Raw genomic sequence first — 6,274 nt, forward strand, 5'->3', positions numbered from 1 at the left:
AACTGGGGAGGGTAAAACATCTGCTCAACAATATTTAAGACAACTTCGGATATCTATGCCTCATCATCAAATGTCCAATCCTTATGTGACATGTGGCAGTAAAATGTGACTCAGAAAATCAAAATATGGAAAATAACATTGACCTACCCAGTTCTAGCTTGTGAATATTTCTAAATTATAACCAGATTCTAATTCAAGAGCATTATTAAATTTGATTCTTTATAAACATGCTGGCCTTACTTTGAAAATATCTCAAATCTAGGAATCTATTTACTCACTCAGTGTCTACTACTTAACAGTTCTGGGTGCGGTGGCTCAGGCCTGTAATCCCAGCACTCCAGGAGGCCAGGGTGGGAGGATTGCTTGAGGTCAGGAGTTCGAGACCAGCCTGAGCAAGAGAAAAACCCTGTCTCCACTAAAAGTAGAAAAATTAGCCGGGCATTCTGGCGTGCACCTGTAGTCCCAGCTACTCAGGAGGCTGAGGCAGGAGGATCTCTTGAGCCCAGGAGTTTGAGGCTGCAGTGAGCTATGATATGATGATGCCACTGCACTCTAGACTGGGTGACAGATCAAGATCCTGTCTCAAAAAAAAAAAAAAATGTTGCTCTGTCACCTTCCCCCCCGCCCGCCCCCTGGGCTGTGAGAATGGACAGGGCACGCAGGCCTACAGCACAACAGAGCTGCTGCTTTGCCATTCACCCTGAGCATCCCACATAGAAATCTCTGTGGCTATGTTTACACACCAGCAACCGTCTCTTTGGAAGAAAGGACATGCTTTCAGTCTTAAAAAAATATTTTCTCCTAGTCAAAGGGAGGTGGCCCTGACAAAATGTTCCAAAAAGAGCCTTTGGTTACCCTGATTTCTTTCCTCCTAACAAGGTGAGAAGATTTCCACTATAAATCAGCGTCCACACCACCCCCCTTCTGTTTAACCAGCGACACCTACAGCGAGGCGTTCAGCAACAAGACACCTGTTTATGTTCAGATTCTCAGCCTCTTCTCATGGCGTACGGCCTCCTGAGCCAGGAAGACTCACGAGAATGATGGGAGCTCAGTTCAGCTTCTCGGAATTCCCTAGAGAAGCGGACGCGGTGACTGGCCACGGGGAGGCTCTCCCACAGCTGGAAGTCCTCTGGCCACGGGGAGGCTCTCCCACAGCTGGAAGTCCTCTGGCCACGGGGAGGCTCTCCCACAGCTGGAAGTCCTCTGGCCACGGGGAGGCTCTCCCACAGCTGGAAGTCCTCTGGCCACGGGGAGGCTCTCCCACAGCTGGAATTCCTCCTGCCTGCGACCAGCCTCCTGGGCTGCGCCAGAACATTTCAGAAGTCAGGATGCGTGCCGGACACGCCCAGAAATGGCTCTCAGAGGGTAGCACCCGCCAGTCCAGAGCCCCGGGGGAGGCCCTTGGGTGCCTACCCCAGCTGGCCCGTCCCACGCCAAGTCTACGTGGGAACTGCTCGCTGGGCATCCGCTGTAAAGTAGAGTAAAAGTGAGTAAAGATAACCTGCTCGTGAAACTTGCGTTTTTGCCGTTCCACGGTCAAAGGCAGCAGTAGTGACAGGACAGCCAAGCCAAAGCCCTCAGTGCAGACCGAAGAGTGAGGACAGGGGAGGGGTAGGGGACCACGCCATCTGTGACCCCTCAACTTCCACAGAGTTTGGAAGATCTCCAGCGTAGAAACGTGGCTAACTTTAGGAAAGGAGCAGGGAAGAATGAAAATGGCACGTCTATGAGTAACAGAAACAGCACACGAAGGAGTGACCAGAGTCAACACGTATAAGAGGTGACACATCCCCTGGAAATAGTGGCTCTGTAACCATCTTCCAGCAAGTCATTACACGTGCCCAAAGGCAATGGAAGCAGAAATCGTCTGGCTGGCCAGGAGAGGAGGAACTCGCTCCCGTCCTTCCCCTCAGTGAGACCGTGGTCCCCACCGCAGGGCAACAGGAGTCCTAGGGTCCAAGGCCTGCGCTCTGCAAACCAGCCCTGAGTCACGCCCCACGCCATCTAGAACAATCCCATCCACTTTAGCTGCTGGTCGTAAGCCGGTTACATCCCGAAAGCCTCAGATTTCATGGTTGGAGTCCCACTGCGGACGTCCCAAGGGAATGACGCTCATTTCCAGGCGTGACGAAACCTCTTCCTTCACGTGGCTGGTCAGCAGAGCGGGCCAGGCAGACCCGGATCAGAGTCCCAGGACTGTCTCCACCACCTCGTGGTGCCCAAGGTGTGACGCCCAGCGCGCTGCAACGGCGCTAACGACACTTCCGCGCTGGGTGCCAGCCGCAGAAACACGGCGCGCTACATGGCATGCTGGCTGCATCGCCCAGAACAATCTCACTGAAGGAAACACGGAGCTAGACAGGTCACAGTCGTCTTTAGAATGATGGCACCAATAGTTCCAGTTTTCATAATCAATATCCAGCAAGCATGCAACCTTTTGTAACGCCGTGCTGTAGTGTGTGGTATCACACAGAAAACCTACGGCAGACCACGCGATTCACGGCAAGATCGGGGCTGCGGTGTTGGTCAGCACCACCTCAGAGTCTAAGAACCTGAGTGGTGAGCCCGGTTCCAGTCCGGCCCAGCAGCCGGGGATCTCTCACTCTGACTTCTGACATTGCTGGAAATGTAGAGCTACACAAGGTGCCTTGAAAGATACAGAAGTCTGTTCTCCAGCGAAGGGGATGAGTGAGACTTTCCACCCCCAAAGCGCCATCAAAACCTGAGTTATCAGATTGGCTCTTCATAGAATCACCCAGACGTGGCGGGCACAGCCCGTGTTAAAACGGACGTAGAGAGAAAATGTGGCCGAGGCTATTTCCACAGTGCCCGTAAAAGGAACAACCCCACTGGCCGCCTTCCCTTCACTGTCACCATTCACTCCCAAGGCCACTCCCATACTGCTGCACCTGATGCAGAATGCAGGAATCATCAGAGGCGTGGGGACAGTGGCTGCTGAGGACACAGGGGGAGGGGGCCAGGAGCCGGGGCAGGGAACACGGGAGCCAGCAGGGGAGCAGGTGCGCAGACCCTGTCCACGTGCCTGGCGGCGAGCCCACCAAAACTCGGATGTGCCGGCGGCTGCGGGACCCAGGACTGCAGCTGAAGTCACGAGGGAGAAAGTGCATGGAACTGCCATGGAAGAAAAGAAACCTCCGCCTACGATCCTCGGCCCCTGAAAGCAAATGGACAGAACGTCCCGACTGGTGCCCCACGACGCATCGGGATGCACGACGCGCTCTCCTTAGACGCGCCCGCCCGACTCGAACAGAGACAGCCCACGGCAAAGACGTCTCGAGCATTTTAAATTGTTCCTCAGGTTCAATGTTTCCACTTCTCAAAGAAAAAAAAAAATACTCAAATACCGTTAACTTAAAATCAAATACAATTACACGACTTGGTAAGTCTTTTCTTTCCAAGCCAACAAGTAGCTATCAGAATTTTGGGCCACCTACTCTTACTATATATTAATACGATCTTTTAAAATAGACAAGTGGTTCGTTAGACAAGTCATTAACATCTCCTTGAGAAACAGCCTGATACGCAACATTTTTAATGGCCGAGAAGAATGTGATTGCCGTTTACAGAAAGCCACTTACAAATTGAAAACATGGAGAAACGGGCAACCAAAATGTACAGATTGGAGACAGTAAGTTTCCAGAGGAAGTAGCCACCTTGGCAGGTTTTCCCAATTCACACGATTATGTGGTTTATGAGCATCTATAGCAAAGCCTTCTGCATCATAGGCTCTTCTACTCAATGTGGCGCTGCTTCAACGCTTCAATGTCTCGGTGCTTGCAGGCGTCTACGGCCGGGTGTGGAAAGGAAATGATTGCTTGGATGGGCTCTGGCTCCTGCTCAGAGCCAGGCTGATCCCGGCTTTCAGATAACATTGGAATTATCTCTGTCTCAAAGCATCCGAGAGGACTGAGCAAATGCAATAACCCGCAACATCACAGTCTAAAGCTGAGTCACAGGTTCTGAGTCTTGCATGACTCATGCAATCCGGGGACCGTCTGTCCTCCCCCCTCTGCCTCCCTGTGTCTGGGCTGAAGGAGGAATTTCACTATGGCAAATAGTCAAGTGAAAAAGTCTGGATAGAAGTGAGTTGAGATAAAAAGACAAAAACACAGGAGATTGGGAAGGGGCGGGAAATGGTGGTTGTACTCCCAATGTGGGAAACAGCACAATTTAGTTAAAGGCAAGAATAAATGACCTAAAGTATGCAGAAATGACCTCAGTCCCCCACGCTGCTGAGCACATACATACGGGGTCAGAGAGGCACGGAGAGAATCTGCCTAACACATCCCCAGGGAGTGCGGGGTGAGAACGGGTTTCCAATCATGTCCCTCTCTGCTTCAGAAGGAAACTGGAATTGTTGCTTATGCATGTGAAACAGCAAGCATTTCAGCACTTAGATATTCCAGAGCCTGTCTGCTTGTGTGAAAGCAAAAGGCCTAGAAAAATAACAGCTGCCTGGCGGACTGAGGCACCGAGATGGCCAAACCTAAAGAGAAAGCATCAATTTTCTTTGAAGTAAACTGAAAACGTGGCACCAGTGCTCTCTTAGCCTGGCTGCTGGGAGAAAAAGTGTGCATCTGGGAGGCTGTCTGTATTTAGGGACAAACTGGGGGTGCTTCCGAATTGGCCGTGTTGATCGTGTGTAGGGAGAAAGACCACGTGGGAGGCAGCTGTTTGGCAGAGGAGAGGCACTCCTCCTAGACTTCTCTGGGTCATTTAAGTCTATTACAAGTTCTTCTGGCGCTCCTCATTCATAAACTTTCATGTAGGTTTAGATCTTTGCAGGATATAAGTCATTATCGGTATCAAAATGTGTTTTAGAAGTAGACTTGACCTACACTATGAATAAGAGAAACTGATTAGAATGACCACGCAGGAAGTAGACCCTACATAACTATAAATGTAGCAATTGGCACTGACATGCAGCAAAGTTGGGGTTTGCAAGCGCTAGTTATTACTGCGGGACTGGGTCTACAGCTTCTGACATGCCAATAGCGTCTGGGAAGGACCAAGGGAATAAACACCGGCAAATGCATCGTGCTGAAGCTAATGTGTTTTTTTAATGCTTCCATTTATACGCTTACGAATCAGAAGAGAACAAGAAACAGCCACAGTGCAAGAAATGATTCTCATTCACGCGAGCTCAAACACTACCAGGAGGCGCCTCCTTGCACAGTGATACGAATTCATACACAAAGAAGATGTTCTGGCGTTTGCAATGGCAACTTCAAGTTCCACAATCACATGAGGTATCATTTTCAGGATAAAATATCTCTGCTCGTATATTTGAATAAAGTGCAAAAAAGTTTTTCGTGCAAAGCACTTAACAATGTTCTTTAAAATACTCACACATATGCACAACTTCTTTCCCCAGCCAACAAACATGAAAATGTATTTATCCACCGTCCTTTCTAACAATTTTCTTCTATCCAGAGAGTTATTTATATCATTACAAATGTAAACACTGTTCGCTGAAATGTAATTAGTGCAAATAAATCCATGAGCTAGAAAAGTCAACATGCTAAAGGCTTACATTGAGTTTGTGATTTTATCTAAAATTTGATATTTCATATGGAGTCCTGACCCAAAACAGGTGTACATTACACAAAATCCTTCTTAAAGAAGTCTTCTTGCCTTCGTGCCCTGATGAAATGTATCAAAGTCTTGCAGTCTGAAAATTACTTTTCTAATATAGGATAATTTAATATTTTCATGCCATTTCTCATTGTTAACACAAATCAGTATGAAATTGTCATGAAAACTACATTTGAAACTCAAGTGGTGACGGTTTTAACCCCAAATTAACATTTTTCAGAGTGAATATTTGGAGGAGATGCACATTAAACGTTAAATCACAAATTTGATGAAAAACATGCATTTGTACAAGATATCGCTAGGTATAGCCATTCACGAGATTTGTTTTCTTCACGTGTTATCTAAGTCAAACAACGCGTGCTAACGCTTCATCCACGTGGCATGACTTTCACTTCCCGTGACCGACTGTCTAGTCTTTGGCCCCAGTGAAATTATTATGTAATCTACACATCATCCTCGCTGGCTCTTTTAACTGTCTCTTTTGAGTCGCTTCCATTCCAGGTATATACAGCTCACGCCTCTGCCAAGCACAGGCACAAAATTCCAATACCCATTTTTGTTCTGAAAATCTCATTCACAACGTCCAACGCCCTTGGCACTTCCTTCTGGCTTTGCTTCCTTAACCGTTCGAAGCCTACGGTCGCAGGGCGGTTCC

Source organism: Microcebus murinus, chromosome 17, assembly GCF_040939455.1.
Source record: "Microcebus murinus isolate Inina chromosome 17, M.murinus_Inina_mat1.0, whole genome shotgun sequence".
NCBI classification, from domain to species: domain Eukaryota; kingdom Metazoa; phylum Chordata; class Mammalia; order Primates; family Cheirogaleidae; genus Microcebus; species Microcebus murinus.